Genomic DNA, 17038 nt, shown 5'->3' with positions numbered 1-17038 from the left:
ATTTTGGTGGCTTTTTCAAACTGCAGGTTCAACTATTCCTAAGAAACTTTAACCAATAGGCTGAAAAAAACTAATGGTTTCAAAATAATTGAACTATAAATTTTGTTTCAACTCAAACTCACCGCAGTGATAATTCGGGTAAGTTCCGGGCCCTTCAAAAAACAAAGAGGTTAAACGCACTTGAATATCGTCAGGTCTCGGCTGGCAATCTCTCTTGGCAAAAATAATGAATCTGAAATAAAAAGTTTGAGTAATAACTCTATGAACAATTTTTAACGTTCCTTCTAATTAAAGAAACGCTGATTTCGGTTTTACTTTGCTATTTGAGCATGACGAATTTCTGAGACACTTATTGTATATAGATTTGGATAATTAAATAAACCAGATGGATCAGCTTTCTTTTATATTTTGTGTCAAAAACAGAAGGTTACCAACTTTAAACTTAACTTAACTAGGAACAGCTTTAAATTAATTATCATTGTTATTATTTCTTACTTAAGAATCGTCCAAAGTATGTATTTATGCCAAATATGAATAAAGGATAAAAGTGTGAAAGAAGTCTTACTACAGTCTGACTGCCAGGAGAAAGATACCGACTTTACATTCTTATAACTTAAAACAGGATAGCTCATAATTTCAGGAATGTTAGTTATGAATATTATAGCGAAAGTAAAAATTATACTTATTTCTCATGTTGTTTTGAGTATTATGGAATACATTAAACTGAATTTCTAAACTTTCAAAGCAATTTAAATGCAATTCAAGTATTTTTTGAATTTTGAATTTTGCAATTCAAGTATTGTATTGAACTTCACAATAATATTTGATGGTTGTTACATAATGTTTAAAGTTATAATGTTTTTACCTCTTCACTGGTTGCTTTTTGTAAGAGATTGGCTGGAGTAGTTGTGTAGAATTTCTAAACTCTTCTCAGCCTGAAAGAATAAATATTGTAAAATGGACAAACACGTATTTTGCAATTAGTTTTTGACATTTCCACAAAGAAAATTAAAATGAAGTCTTAGTATGCCTGGATATATTCTACAGATTAAGATATAGATATACAACCCTTCAGCACACCTATTTAAATACTTTTGTGGATTTTTTGGAGTTTAAACAATTTCTTCCCTCTTTTCAAATGAGTTGCAAGGGGGTAACTTTAAATTTTCAAATTGCAACCTGCATCTTGTGATATTTCATGTTAAAGGTAAATTAAAAAAAAAAAAAACACAATGCCATGAATAAAACATCTCGATGACTTCCTAGCAAAAGTTATTGGCAAATAACACAAAAAAATAATAATCTGTAGGGACAATGCCAATTTTTTGTGCATATTAACACAATGCATGGGAGATATCTTTCACTTAGACTTTGAGGTGCAAAGCTTATCCCTTTATGTAGTATCTAATTTTTGTGGTGTGCTTAGTGTTTGCCCATAACTTTTGGAATTATCCAGGCATATAGGGACTTAATTTATACCTTGTATATAAGCGTTTATATTTATTTTTGTGTTTGTACCTATAGAATTTAGAAATTAAAATAAAAAGAATATTTTTGTTCTTCAATTAAATGATTTTTTCAAGAATGACCATTGTATACCTTGTTAACCAAAGGCGTATTTCATATTCGTTACAGTTATCCCTGACTTGAATACCGGTGTGAAACTGCCAATGGATTCCACCAAGGAGTTTCCTCTCACTACCCTCACCATACTTCATAGCCAGTTTCCATTACTTACCGAAGTGAGAGAAATAATGGCGGAAGGCAGTTATTGAAACCTAACCTATAAACTTACAAATGTAATCTGTTCGCTAAATAAAACAACTTATGGGTTGGCACATTACACAACTAAATATAAATTCAACGTTTATAGTAAAACTATCAGCGGTTGGAACAAAAATGAATCATTACAGTCAAAACTCATACTTGGCGTTTTCTGTGGCAGATTATCTAAACTTTCCTTTTTTACTCAAATATATGAAACAGCTCCAGCAAGACACACATGACGTGAAAGTACACAATCCATTGGCAGTTTTACAGCGGTGATTTGAATTACAACTTTACAGCTGATTCCTTAAGCCCAACCAATCAAAACACTCATTCATCCTTAACATAATGTCATATTGGTTCATATCATCATGTTCAGTTTTTAAAACTATTCTTTTTAATATGGAAATTAAACTTAATCCTGACACAGTGTGTAATTATTATAGCACAGCATGATTTGACTATACGTTTACAACGTACTCTTAATTTTAATGATTATCCAAGTGTTGTGTTCAGAGAACTATTAGTAAAATTAAAAGTAATGGTTTATAAACTAGAGGTTTCTAAAATACTATAATTTGTATAGCATATCTTAATCAAAACTAACCGCTTTGGTGGTGAGTTCACTGATAATAAGAGGGCATGCAAAGCGAACTAGACTTTTGAGGAGCCAGAAGAAACAATCAAAGCGATGAGAGAGAAAAAATACCCTGACAAATCCATAAATAACAAAATACCAACTGAAGAGAATCATTAGAAATGATGAAAAGATAGAAATAAGCAGTAGGTACTCAAATGTTAATTTTAGGTGATAAAGAGCTAGGCTGAGATTTCTGTGACCCAAACGTAAGCTGTGCAATCGGCTTGAAAAGTCCTTTTCTAAAACTTCAAACCACTTTAACAGGCGATGTGTTGTAAAAATCTCTTTCTAGAAACTCTCCATCTCCTCCATAAAGGTCGTCAAGTTTTTTAAATGGAAAAACAAAAATATGTTGCGTTTTTGAGATGTCCGTAGTAATGGTATTCTTTTTATTATCTTTTGAGTGTGATTCTTTCTTGTGTTGTTTCTTCAGCGGAGCATTTTTTATACTTATCCAGCTGTCAGCAAATGCTCTCACTCTGTGTTCAAGTTTTATTCTATGGGGTAAAAATATGGTTTCCAGTGTTTTGTTTATTTCATTAAATCGTATGCAGAGAGCATTGCACATTAGGACAAACTTAATCTCAGTAATCAACCCGACGATGTCAACGAAATACAAACAAGACACCCAAAACAAGGAATAATCATTGAAGACTTTCATTACAACGAGTGATGTGACTGAAAACAGTTTGAAAAGAACATTGATGGATAAACTACAAGCGATAAATACAACAGCAAACCTTCTCTGTTTTGTCAAATAGTAAATCTCTTTTTTCAGACACCAATCCGCCTTTTGTAGGTATTCAAAGTACTTGGGAAAGCTTCTGTTGTATCTCCACAGGGCATTGATAACCGCCACGATTGGTGTAGATGATATGATCATCGGGTACAATAACTTCACAAAACTTGTCAACAATGATCCCTTGCTGGATACTATACCGAAGGCCGAGATCACGTTCATATCATCAAAGTATCTGACAGCAGGATAACTCAAAAACAGAACTGCTAGACAAAGAGTCAGAACTAGCAAGGAGTAGATGTTGCTGAGCCATTTGGATTTACTAGAGTACTGAAAGGGAAGGACACCAGAAAATCTTAAAAAACTTGTAAAAAGATTCGGAAATACTTTCAAAAGTGTGAGGTTATCCATAGTGTTTTGCTACTAGCAATCAATTTTAAACCAGAAAAGTACTCTTTGCAGGAATCAACATTTCAATATATCAACTCTTCTCTTGTTTGAGGAGTCTTCATTAGAGTTGTTGGAACAATATTAATGAGATTTGCCTTGTTTATGCAATTGCTTAACGAGTTGCCTTAATTATATATAAACTGATTCACCACCATTCTGATTGATATTCTGACAGCTTTCATCAACTATTCTCTGTTCTTTGATTAAAGTTTGTTATTGACGATGGAAGGTTTGACAGGATAACAGGATTTTGGACATTTGCCTTCGTTATGGTTACAAAGGTATAAGACAATGTTTCGAGGATTGTTGTGTTTAAACCTTTTGTAACAATAACAGTGGCAAATGTTTCAAAATCCTATAATTCTCTGTTGTTGAAAGGTTATCAAAGCATATCTAATATTAATTTCGTTTTTGTTATTATAAAGCTACAATTTAATCATAGTGAACTTAGGTATGAACAGTACCTGAAGAACATAAAATTATTAATTACTTATCATTAAAATAATAGAAAAATGAAATTAAACATATATACGGGTCTCAAGAACACTACAAGAATTTAAATATTGCAAAACTTACAATTTTTAGGGTGTATTTTGGGAACACATTTTTCCTTTGAGTTAGTTTTCAAATTTATTTTGGAATACACTAATGGAACATTTTTATTACTGATAGTTTTGTCTGCAATGGATAAATCACTGAGGCAACAATACAAAACTTTCTCATATGTGGTGTTAGTTTTAGTCATTTTAGACCCCGTGCTACATATAAAACAAATTTATTTAGATCTAAGAATATTAAATAGATTGTTTCTTAGCGTAATAATTCCTATGCAGATATCACAGAAGGACAAACTACAGTACATGTTGAGTTTCCTTCACAACTCTGTATGTACATTAGGAACCAATAACAAACAAATAACATTTTCATTTTATTAAATAAAAAAGGATTTATTTGAAGATTTTACTTAGACAAAGATTTTAGATTCATATTCGACACATGTAAGTCATGATGTTATGAAATCATGACTCTAAGTGTACTTTAAGCACTTCTGTTAATTTTATTCATTATTTTGTAATAAAATACTTTTAAAATATTGGTATCGAAATCGAATGAACAGCTGTATTAAACTAAATATCTTTGAGTTTTAGTAACATAAAAAAGAGGTATAATACTCAAAGATATTTAGTTTATTTAAACTTAATTAAACTTTTTATTAAAACTTTTGAAACAAAGTATATAAAAATTAATTTGAGAAGTTAAAATTGTTTAACAAACCGAAAGTGGAGTATCACATATTTGTTTCCGAAAACTGTTGTGTTTATAATTTAAATATTTGAACACTCAAAACTACTTTTAAATTACCAAAAAATAATGCGAAGTCTACATGAATGTAGCCAGTGAGGGGGTCCAAGGGGTATGGACCCCCTAAATTTTCAATTTTTTTAATTACTTTTTTAGTAAACGATTATTATTATTTAAATACTTCAGTATACTGACATGTACTGCTGAAAGATTGTTATCAACGAAGGAACAGGCAAGGATGTTGTAAGGAACAAAATGGGGCCTTACTCTCTGTTAACCACAGGAAAATATCAGTTGTCCGGACTCCCCAAAATTTTTTCCTGGCTACGTTCTTATAAGTCCATATGTATTTTAAGAGTTTAATAGACACATTTACTTAGCTAACAAATTGGATAATTTTTTAAGATGATGTTTACAGAAGTGTTTGTTGGGTTAAAATTTGTCATGGCAAACCAAAATTATCAAAAAATGATATATACTTAAGTTATTGATTATGTACATTTATATTGTGTTATTAAAGCTACAAATAGAACGTATCAAATGGAACTCATTAGTACAGTATCTTAGCAACTTTCAGTTTCACAAAATCACAGTTTCCTTTTAAATCTTTCAGAAGATGTGGAAATGTAAGGACTGGGGTGTCTGCTGTAGGGGTTGTCAGTGTCCTAGGTTCCAGATTGCTATCAAGGAGTATCACTTCTTCTTCCCTGGAGCGCTTCCTCCTCCTCACTTAAGAGGGAAGGCTAAGGATGTTCTTTTCAATGAGAGTAAGTTTTAGAGTAATGGTTTGCTAGATATCACATGTGATTATAAAACACCATTGGTTTCTTATGAGAATTGCATCATTCAGTATAGACCAGCAATAAAGGTGTTAACTTGGTAAATACATATCTGCTGATTTATGGAATCTTAAATCTTTTCAAAAGGCAATGATTTTGGAGAACTAAAAGGCACTGTGTTGAAAACATGATTAAAAGTGAGCGAGGAAATATAATAAAATGTAGATTATGTTTCATCTTTCAAGATTAAAGATAATCATCTACCTCTTTCTCTGACAATGTTAAAAGGGAAACAAATATATAACTGATAAAAGACAGTAAGAGATTAATTTTCTTCAAATGGGGTAGAAAATAATTCCTGGTTTAATGAAGTAGCCTATCTCACTGAAAAACTGAAACCAGCTATTACTAATTGGAACTTTGACATGTATTTTCATGTAAAAAAATTTGCAGTATGCAAAAGTTGAAGTTTTTTGTTGGCCAATGACATTAAGAGACAGAATGTTGGTATTTTTAGCCAAATAATTGATCTTTATTTGGTTAGTTGACCCTCATTTCGCTTTTATTTAAATGTCTGATGATTGGTTAAGTGTGTCTAAAAGAATGTGATCTGAGAATAAATTATTGTTTTATAGTATCAACCCTTTCAATAACCTCCCAATTCGATTCCTCCACTGAAACTAACGCAGTTGATAGTCAAATTCTTGGAGATAACTTCTCTATTCATTACATGAAAATCTAGATAATATACCAAATACATTTGCAATACAATCCAAATTGGCTCTTGAATCCCTGCACTATTTTTAGTAATATACTTTAAATAATTTGTTTCACAGCTGGGAATTAATGGGAGCGAATCCTAAAATGTATAGACTACCAACAGCTTTGCACACATTCTTCTGCAGCACAAGAAGGTCGTCATATTTTAAATGGCATTCCAAACATTCCTAAGAAAAGCGATTTTGAAAGTTATTCCCATTTTTGGAACCAATACCTAATCAATTTAGGTCTGCGCTGGGTTCATGATTTGGAGGTGCCTGACATACCATGGAGGGGGGGTTTGCGGGGTATTCCAACAAAAAGAGGGGCCGGGTCCACCTCTGGAAAATTGTACTCAAAATTATGCATTTTGAAACTTTATGATAATTGTTTTTAAACACAGACATCTTACAAACCACATCACTATTTTGCAGTGAGTATAGACCATTCAAGCAGTGGCGAGGAGGGGCAATAGATGGCTGTACAGTAGATGGCTGGTGTAGCAGGTGTTTAGTGGCAAGTGTTCTTAAAAAATGCATTAAAAAGTGATAAATGTTTTTTTGAAATGGTTTTAAGTGAGTAAAATACAAACATTTATCATGCTTGTGACAAACCTTAATCATAGATTTGTTTTTTTATCTACTTTTTAACAGTTAAAATTTAAAGTGAAAAAAAGTACTCACAGTTTGTTGCATATTGAGCACATTTTTGAGCTATTCTTGGATTGAAGGTATATTCACTCACACGTTTAACTGAACTCTTTTTCATTAAATTATTATAAAGTTTTTCTTTAATAGTCACAATAGTAGCAGTAGAGACTGATGTTTTGGGGAAACAAAGTGTACTATTTTAGAGCATATTGAAAAGTGGACTTTGAATATTACTGCGCGTCTGGTGTTGGGATTAACCTGTATCTGCACAGCTGGTTTGACATTGGACTGAGTCTCATTGATAGACCAATGTAAACAGTACTACACCTTGCTACTGCTTGCAGCTGATAAGATTATATCATGAATTCCACATAACAATTTATTGGGAAAACTTAATAATATGATAGTAAATAGTGGTATTATAAAGTAATGGTATTTATTACTGAATTAAATATATTGAATGATCAATAGTAGTAAACAATAAATAAAACCAAATAAAAATATAATAATTAAACTGAACTGAATAATTTCAATCAATTAATAAATTATTTAATTAATTGAAAATGGTCAAAACAATTAAAGCAGTTCCTGAAATAGGGGAATATGTGTTTTGCCTCTGTTCGAGGACACCCCTCCTTGGCCTGCTGTGGTGACTGACATTGAAACCAAAAATAAAACTAAATATTTTCATGTAATTTTTTATGGAACTAACGAAACTTCCAAATGTAGGCAGTCTAATATATACCCATATAAAGAATTTAAAAGTAAATTTGGAAATCCCAGGGAAAAAAATGAGAGGTTCAACTTGGCATTAGAAGAAATGGAAAATGCTATTAAAGTAAGTGAGAAGTCTACTCCTAAAAAGGGCCCTCCAAGCTTAAAGTTAATTGTAAAACCCCCAACTTCTTTTACAAAAAGGTTTGCAAACAGCAGATTTAACTAATTTAACCATCAGTGTTGCAGACACCTCAAACAAAACATCAACTCCCAAAATAAATGATAACAGCTCCATAACTGTTGAAAACCCTCTACATATAGATTACTCAATTGATCTAACAGGCGTCTCTATGGCAGAAATGGCAAACAAAATACAGACGACAAGCCTTCATTCTAGCTCGACCCTAAAAGCCTCATATCTGAGGACGGTACCCTTCCTCTGGAAGCAAAAGATCTGTACTCTGCATCACTTGGAACAAAAATACATCGGACCAGAGCTAGCTCTCCAAATCCAGAGATCGAAATGAAAGAAAACATACCAATATCACTTATAGAAGCAAAATGGGTCACTGATGATACAGTAGATGCCTACTTCAACATTTTGAATAATAACATTGTACAAGGAGATGTTCATTTTCTCAACCCAGTAATTACACTGGCTGTAAAAATATTTGATGACTATGACAGTCTTATCAAACCTCTGCAGCTGCATAATAAAAAATTTATTTTTTTCCCAGTTAATGACTCCATATGCTCTTGACAACTGATGTTATTATTTCAAAACTGTCTGAGGGGTGCATTTCTTTGTCACCAAGCCTCTTTGAAGAAATTCTTCTACCTCTATCAGAAGCTGATATTATAACCAAAGAGGGGCACAGCTTGCATTCTTGGTCCATAAACATCAGTATCTAAATTTCAGTACAAATACACTAAAGCAGCTGATATTTTACATCAAGACGAATAAGACAGAAGAAATACCTCGAAACAAAACACTAAATATTAACAAGACAAATTTGCAAAAACCTCGTGAAAACAAAAATTCCACCAAAAAGAAGCTGTCCAGTTTAGGAAATGATATGGGAGGGAAACTGAGACTCTCATTGTACTCAGATAGTCAGGGTAGAGGACTGGCACAGAAAATTGAGTGGATTAATCCAAACAACCTTAAAGTAGTAGGCTCAGTTATGCCAAATGCCTGCCTCCTCCAAGTAGCTGAGACTGCTTCACATACTAAGGATGATGTCATCTTTGTGATGGAGGAACTAATGACACTCTATGTAAGGACTTTCGTCGTCCAATTTACTCAACCTTGGAACAAGAACTGGTTTCAGTTAAGCAAAAAGACACCTGTACTTTTAACGACAATCCAGCGAGGTGTGATCTACATGTTACTGATAGTTACCATAATCATATTCTCAAAGCTAACAACTATATAAGAGAGTTAGTTAGTCGTCTTGACTCCGTTCACCTTATTGATCTGGATCTAGTACTCAAACGGTTTCCACTTTACACACCACGGGTTGCATTTGAACAACAGGGAAAAACTAAATTGGCGTATTCAATTTCAGACACTATAAGTTCAATCTTTCAGCAGGATAAAGAGAAGAGAATGGATACAACCTTACCAATTAATTTAGTTGAAAGTAATATGTTTGATGTCATAGAAGAATTTAAAAACTCTGCTGACACGGCTTTCTCTCACTGTATTTCAGCTGACGTTAAAATGAACTCAGGGCGTGGCAGTGGTTTTCAGAGAAAAATTTAATAGACCACAACCTAATGACTTTATTAATAATCATCTGACATGTCAAAAAACTGAAGGAGCAACTATTTATGGTCTTGTGACGAAAACTAGACATTACCAAAAGTCTAATTTGATTGACTATGATGCAAGCTCTTGAACAGTTTTCTACAGGATTTCAAATTAAAAAAATTTAAACAGCTTATTTGCTCTCCAATGGGCTGTGTACGGGATAATGTTCCAATACAATATTTTGCTAAAAAAACTTTGTAGATTTTCAACATCGCACTGGAGCAATTATCAAAGTTGTATCTTTTGATGAAGGATCTGAGAGAATTACAAAACGGTATGTCTCATCTTGAGTTTATCAAAAAAGTTAAAACAGTCAATCTCTCTGCAATACCATCAACTACAGAAGTCAGCAGACAGCCGTGTTGAAGACTCCGTACCGAGAGCAACACCTTTGACCATGACCCACTCTGCAGCTCAGCCGCCTTTCACACATTCAGCATATTCAAAATGAAAGTGAAAATTGTAGTAGTGCGGTTGAAAATATAGGTTCTAAAGTGTCTAGTGCTGTGCTTGTTGAGATCGGTAAGGGTGTCGTTCAAGATATTTTAAACACAACTGTAAATAGTACTAATATAAGTCAAATTAATTTATCTCTGTCACCTGATAGATCAGGACAATGTATTTAGCCTACCTGTATGTACAGCACTGCCATGCACAATACAAAAATCAATCAGCCTTAATATAATCTTCTTAAATATTCAAGGTTTAAAGAATAAGGTTTCTGTTTTGGAGAGTTTTCTTGCTTGATTTAAATATTTCAGTGGTTTGCTTAACAGAACACTGGATGTCAAAAGATGAAATTATTAGTTCTTATCCCATTGGGTTTTCTTGTGCTGCAGATTTTTGTAGATCAAAACAATAAGAGGAGGAACCTGTATATTTGTTAGTGATAGACTAAAGCCTAGGGAATGTGATGTAACAAGGTTTTGTGACGAACTAAATTTGTTGAGGCAGCAGCTGCAATACTAGATGATTGTAAAACTGTTGTAGTTTCAGTATATCACTCTCCCAATGGCAATCCACAGGAATTTTTGCTAGTAATGGAGAAATTTTTAAATTTTATTATGAATTGGAAATTTTACACTATTATAATTGGGGGTGATTTTAATAGTAAGTTTGATATTACAAAACATACCAAAACTGCAAATGAATTTTTAAACATTTTAAGACAGTTCAACTTTTTCCCCTTGAATAAAAATGCAACCAGGGGTAAAAATTGCCTAGATAATGTTTTTATCTTTAATCACAATTTATGTGTCTCCTCTGTAACACCTTATCGTTTCCTTACTCAGATCATGATGGGATACTTGTTAATGCATGTCAAAAAGACGGATTTTGTTGACTCAAGGGGTTACCTCTCAACATATAAATAGTATTCAAAGCATGGTACTACCTAAAAAGAATATTAAACCTCTCTCTTTACTTCTGGAGTCTTATGATTGGCCGTCCTTGTTAAGTGAATATACTAAGCAAAGTTCTGCAACACTATTTACTAAAATTTTTGATGTTATACTGAATAGTATTAATCATTACAAAGTTGTTAAAAGGGTGAATAGAAAAAGAACAGAGCATAAAAACAAATACAAACAGGATTGGTATACAACTGAATTAGCTATCATGAAGGAAAGGCTACTGTTCTTGGACAGATTAAGAAAATGTAACAGGGATAATATACATCTAAATATGGTGTTTTATGAGTTGAAGTGTAAATACAGGTGTTCTATAAATGAGGCAAAACATGCTAAAAATGTTGAGTACATTCAAAATAGTAAAAATAAATGTAAAGCTGCCTGGGATGTAATTAAATATAATACAGCAAACAGCAAACAAAATATTTGTAATATTGAGCCTGATGTGTTTAATGATTTTTTTTTCTCGAATCTGTAAAAGAAATTAAAAATAAGGTTTGTTAATTCCAGTTTTTACATTTGTTGAACTTATGGAATCAATCTCTAATGATAGCTTAGTACATTTTAAATGGAAAATTGTTACTTCAAATGATGTTTTTGGATGCTTGTCAGGGGAATGAGCAATTCTGATAGTCAAGACATATATAGTATGTCTAACAATTTGTTGTTAAAAAGTATTATTGGTAGTGTGGCTGAACCTCTGGCAGTGTCTATTAATCATCTGCTTCATGACGGTATTTTCCCCTGAGCAACTCAAGATTTCACGAGTATGTCCAATTTTTAAAAGGGGTCCTAAGGACCAACCTCAAAGCTACCGCCCAATTTCTGTAATTCCTGTATTGGGTAAGCTAATTGAATCATTGGTTTGTAAGCAAATTACTACTTTTCTGGGAAAGTAATAACCTTCTGGAACCTTCACAATTTGGGTTTAGAAAGGATAAATCAACTTTTAATGCTCTAGATCAATTAGTTTAGACAAATTCACTCAGCTTTCGAGAGCAAGGGCTTTGCTCGGGCTACTTTTTGTGACTTGAGCAGGGCCTTTGATTGTGTTGATAGTAAAATTCTTATATCTAAACTAAAACATTACGGATTTTCTGGCCTAATCTAAATTTTTTTGAATCATATATTAACAATCGCAAGCAACTGGTCTTTAATAATGGTAAGTGGTCTAAAGAAGCCCTCGTGGAGTGGGGAGTTCCACAGGGCTCCGTCCTAGGTCCCCCACTCTTTTTAATCTATATAAATGATTTAACCATTATCTCTTAACTCGAAAACCATATTATATGCAGATGATACTACACTTTTTAATGTCAGTCAAAGTGTACATGATCTGGAAGCTGTTGGCAAATGATACATTAAAAAATGCATCAAACTGGTTTCATGCTAATGGGTTTTTTGCTAAATAAAGACAAAACAACAAAAAATGTTGTTTACTCTTAGGCATATTGCTGGGTCATTGGACGAAAGCTATTCAGACTCAGTTAAATTCTTGGGTATCAACCTTGATAGAAATTTGACATGGGCAACACATATTGATTATCTAAATAAAAGACTCTCACGAGTCATTTATCTTCTGAGTAGACTGAATGATATTGTACCACTAAATTCTATAAGAGCCGCATACTTTGCCTTTTTCCAATCTGTTTTTAGATATGGATTAGTCCTATATGGTAATTGCACCAGAATTTCCGAAATACTAGTATTACAAAAAAGGCAATTAGGGCTCTAAAAAAGTGTGATACCAGAGAGCATTGCAAACCCCATTTCATAAATTTTCGTTTTCAGACGTTCTAAATTTGTATATATATGACTCGGTGGTTGTACATCCATAAAAATCCAAATTTGTTTAAATTTTTAAACATAAAATTCATGACCACAACACGCGTAATCGAAACAATGCTGAAATTGGACATTTTCGATTAAGCAAAACCCTCACCAGTCATGTTGTAGTATCTTTGAAAATTTATAACTTTCTGGAGAAAAAATATTGCTCATATCCCTTTGATATCTTTAAGAATAAGTTATATTCCTGGTTGTTGGAGAATCCGTTTTACAGTCTAGATGAATTCTTCAACACCAAAAGTATTGATTTTTAATGTGTTTGTTACTGTTTAACTGACAATTTGTACTGTCATTTTTGTGATTTTTTATTTATTTTTATTTAATTTACTTGTAAGACTTTATTGACTATTGTATTGACTTGGTTAACAATAAGCAATATACTATGACTTTGTCAATGATGTAATACATTTTCATGACAAATAAAATTATTATTATTATTATTATTATTATTATTATTATTATTATTATTATTATTATTATTATTATTATTATTATTATTATTATTATTATTATTATTATTATTATTATTATTATTATTATTATTAATTATTAATAGGAAATAGGACAGAGAGAAACAACACATTGCAAACATAAGAATATAAATAATACGTAAAATCCGACACCAGAGAGCTGAATAACATAACTCTTGTATTTCAGTAGTTGTACCAAAGTTACATGAAAAAATATCAAGGAAACAAGGATTTTTCCGGACATTTGCCATTGTTCAGTGAAACAAATAATCAGTAACACTATTTGTTTCACTGAACGATGGCAAATGTCCGGGAAAAGCTCTGTTTCCTTCTAAATCCTTCCATTTAAACCCACACTGGGTACAGCAAAAACTGATGTGTCACTTAAATTAGATCAACCTTATGGATGTCCAGGAGTGGCACATCACTAAGCACAAATGTCAAGATACTGGAGTGCAAAGGATTGCAATAGGTTTAGTATACTGTGGGAAATGACTGTTATATAAGTGTTAAGGGCTGTTTGCCTATTTTGACTGGAGAGGCTGGTACAGAGCTGGCTTCCCCTTCTTCCAAGGAAACATGACTAAAATTAATGCCCAAAATCCTTCCTCATAGATGTCATGACAGGAGGCGGCCCCTACCCCCAACCTTACCCATCCAGAATATCCTATTACGTGGAAGCAGCAGAAAGGTCCTTTTTATGAATTTAGACAATTTCTCAGCTTGTTCCAAGAAAACGAAAAAACTTTGCAACAGAAAGTAAGAACCTTGAAATCAGAGAGTAAAGATTTTCTAAGCAATAACTATGAGGTAATTTATAGTAGTATAAATTAATGGCATTTTGTTCTGTGGTTTCTATGGAGAGCTGAAATGTCAGAGCATCCACCAAAATCCTATTTTCTGTGTTGATAGCAATTGTATACAAAATAAAATTGCTATTTCAAAATTCTTAGTTGAGAAGTGTTCTTTGGGAGTAAGTACATGGATGAAGTGTTGAATTTTGTAATTTCTATTTTGACTTAATTACCTGAACACTACTTTTGTAATTAATAGTTATTCTAAAAAACTGTATTATGGTACTATGTTGGGCAGCTAAACTGGTTGAGGACCCAACCTCTCCTGATCTGGGGATATTTGAACGATGGATGCCGCTAGACCCTACTCTCTCCATTCCAAGGTAGGCCCCAACTTCAGAACAGGTTGTAAAATAAATATAAGGTTTACTCCATGTCGAATAAGTTAACTATAGTGTAGTAGGTAGCGCAAACATTTGAACAACAAACAACTGATACCTCTCAACTAGGACATATTTGGTGCTCCAGGCTTGTGCAAGCGTATTTTTAAAGTGGCCATGCTCGCTTATGCGTTGACGGGTTTCGTTGGAAAAGGTACCTTTGGAATCGGTATAAAAATCACTAAATAGTTGGTATCTAATGCATTTTTATAAATATACAAGTTTTTTGTTATTTGACTTTAAAATTTTTAAACAGACGCAATTTTGAAATGAGTAAAAAAATTTTGTTACGTAATATTTTATTTTTTTAAAGTTCTACCAAAGATTAATACAATTCTCAAGTTTCATAACTTTATTTTAACTTCTTCAAAAGATAATAACTTTTTTATAAAAAACACATACAGACAGATAGATGGAAAACTAAAGGTTTTAGGACATACTTTCATATGAACTTTTTTGCTCATTTGTATGTGTAGAACAAAATCCCAAAGTATTGGAACACATTTACTGAACACTCTGTTTATTGTCAGAATAACGAAACCATTTAACGCTGATTACACATATTGCTTGAATTTATTTTATCAACACTAATTATTACTTTTAATACTAAAAGTGTTTGTTTTAATAAATTGATTATTTTAACTTTCAGAGCTCAACCTAGGTGGAATCCTTAAATCCTGCACCATTGTAAAATAATTCAAGAATTTACTGCACAATTTGACAGTGGGCACTCATATAATTGCTACATAAATTGCTTGTACATTTCAGTGATGGATTTACTTTTCTGATGATATCTTAAAATACGGTCACATGTATAATATATTCCACATGATGTAAATGGTAAAAAATATAACTGTTCTTCTGCTTTAATGATTTAAAAAAATAAAACATTTGAGTTATCTTTGTTAAGGGTTAGTCAAATCCCATAAGTGGACATGCACCATGATCTAGCATGTGTAGAAATGGTTTAACTGAATTTTAAGTCTAGGTCAATTTGTTCTCGAGACATGGACAAAGAGAAGAGAAATTTTGTCAGACGCCTAACTGATATATTTTGCTTTTGTGTATATTTTTTCTCTACACCTATCATCAAATACTGATGATAGTGGGAGGCAAAAAGCATTTTAAATTCCAGCTCTTTTCTAGTAATTTGCTAAAAGAAGAATACAATTCAAAGCTAGAGCAACAAATCCACATAACCGTATATCTAAAGTTCATGAAGAACTGTTTCACAAAACAAGTTATATACCAATTCCATAATTTTACATGAGGAAGTAAAAACGTTTAACAAACCAATACGGTGCTGGGATGATTACATAATTTTTTCTTAATTTCCTTTCGTGTAATGTAGTCTTTTTTACATTTCTTCTCAGATGTTTGTATATTCCTCAAAAATTAAGTAAATTTGATTTAGAAAAGTCATCTTTTTTATTAGGTATTTATTTAATTATATAGGTATATATTTAATTATTTTAAAAACAAGAATAGTGTGTAACCTAATTTGTACTAAATTTAAATTAGGCTCATTTAAAGAGAAGATGGTGGTCCAAAATAACAAATCATCAATGGACAGTTTCCTATGGAATTGGTTTTAGTAGCATCACATACGATGTGGACACCCCTAGCAACAATATTTTACATAGTAGCTACAGGTAATTTGTTTACATGTAACGAAAGTAAAAACCTTAGAAAACACATCGGGATGAGTAAAGGCCTAACTGTTTGCTGTTGATTAACTTCTAGGTCCTTGATATAAATATAATACTGTACTAGTAAAAAGCAAAGCAGCTGATTTTATTACATATGTATTGTGTATAACCTGCTTGTACCAAAAGACAGGTTATATTTGGATTTAAACCAAACATTTATTAATACAATTTAATTAAAAAAATATGTTATAACTTGTTATGCTATAACGATTTTTTAATCTATTTTTCTAGCCTGGATATAGTTCATATTGGGATGTAAAATCTATGATGAGTATGATTTTTTGAGGTTAAAGAAAGATACAACCTGTTTTGCATGGTAGTTTTTATATTATTAATATCATAGCAGGTAAAATTGTTAAGGAAGGGTTATGTAAGCTTGAGTTTATTTTGATGGATAAAGAAGTTCTTTCATTTTCACAATTAATGTTTAGAATATTTCAGTATTGATAGATCGCTTAAATTAACAATAACTGACTTTTTGCACACATATGCTAGGTAAGGATGTAGCCAGTAAAGGGGGGAGGAGTTCAAGGGGTCCGGACCCCTCCCCTAAATTGTAAATTTTTTAATCCCTTTTTTAGTAAACGATTATTATTATTTAAATAATTCAGTATACTGACATGTACTGGATCGTTCTCAACAAAGAAATGGGTCAAGAACTTTTTAAGGAACAAAATGGAGCCTTACTCTATGTCCACTATGGGAAAATATCAGTTGTCTGGACCCTCCTCCCCCAAATTTGTTCCTGGCTACGT

The 17038-nt window shown here is 32.2% G+C and overlaps 1 long non-coding RNA gene across 1 annotated transcript; it reads right to left on the bottom strand.

The window, feature by feature from the left end:
• Positions 1–189: 189 nt before the first annotated feature.
• On the bottom strand, positions 190–7337 carry LOC124373420. Its single transcript, XR_006923430.1, has 3 exons — positions 7120–7337; positions 866–935; positions 190–232 (listed from the first exon to the last, which is right to left on the bottom strand). It is a non-coding gene; the product is annotated as an uncharacterized LOC124373420 (long non-coding RNA).
• Positions 7338–17038: the final 9701 nt, after the last annotated feature.

The sequence above is a fragment of the Homalodisca vitripennis genome, unplaced genomic scaffold (genome assembly GCF_021130785.1).
Source record: "Homalodisca vitripennis isolate AUS2020 unplaced genomic scaffold, UT_GWSS_2.1 ScUCBcl_5502;HRSCAF=12250, whole genome shotgun sequence".
NCBI classification, from domain to species: Eukaryota; Metazoa; Arthropoda; class Insecta; order Hemiptera; family Cicadellidae; genus Homalodisca; species Homalodisca vitripennis.
This window is presented reverse-complemented; position numbering and strand designations above follow the sequence as displayed.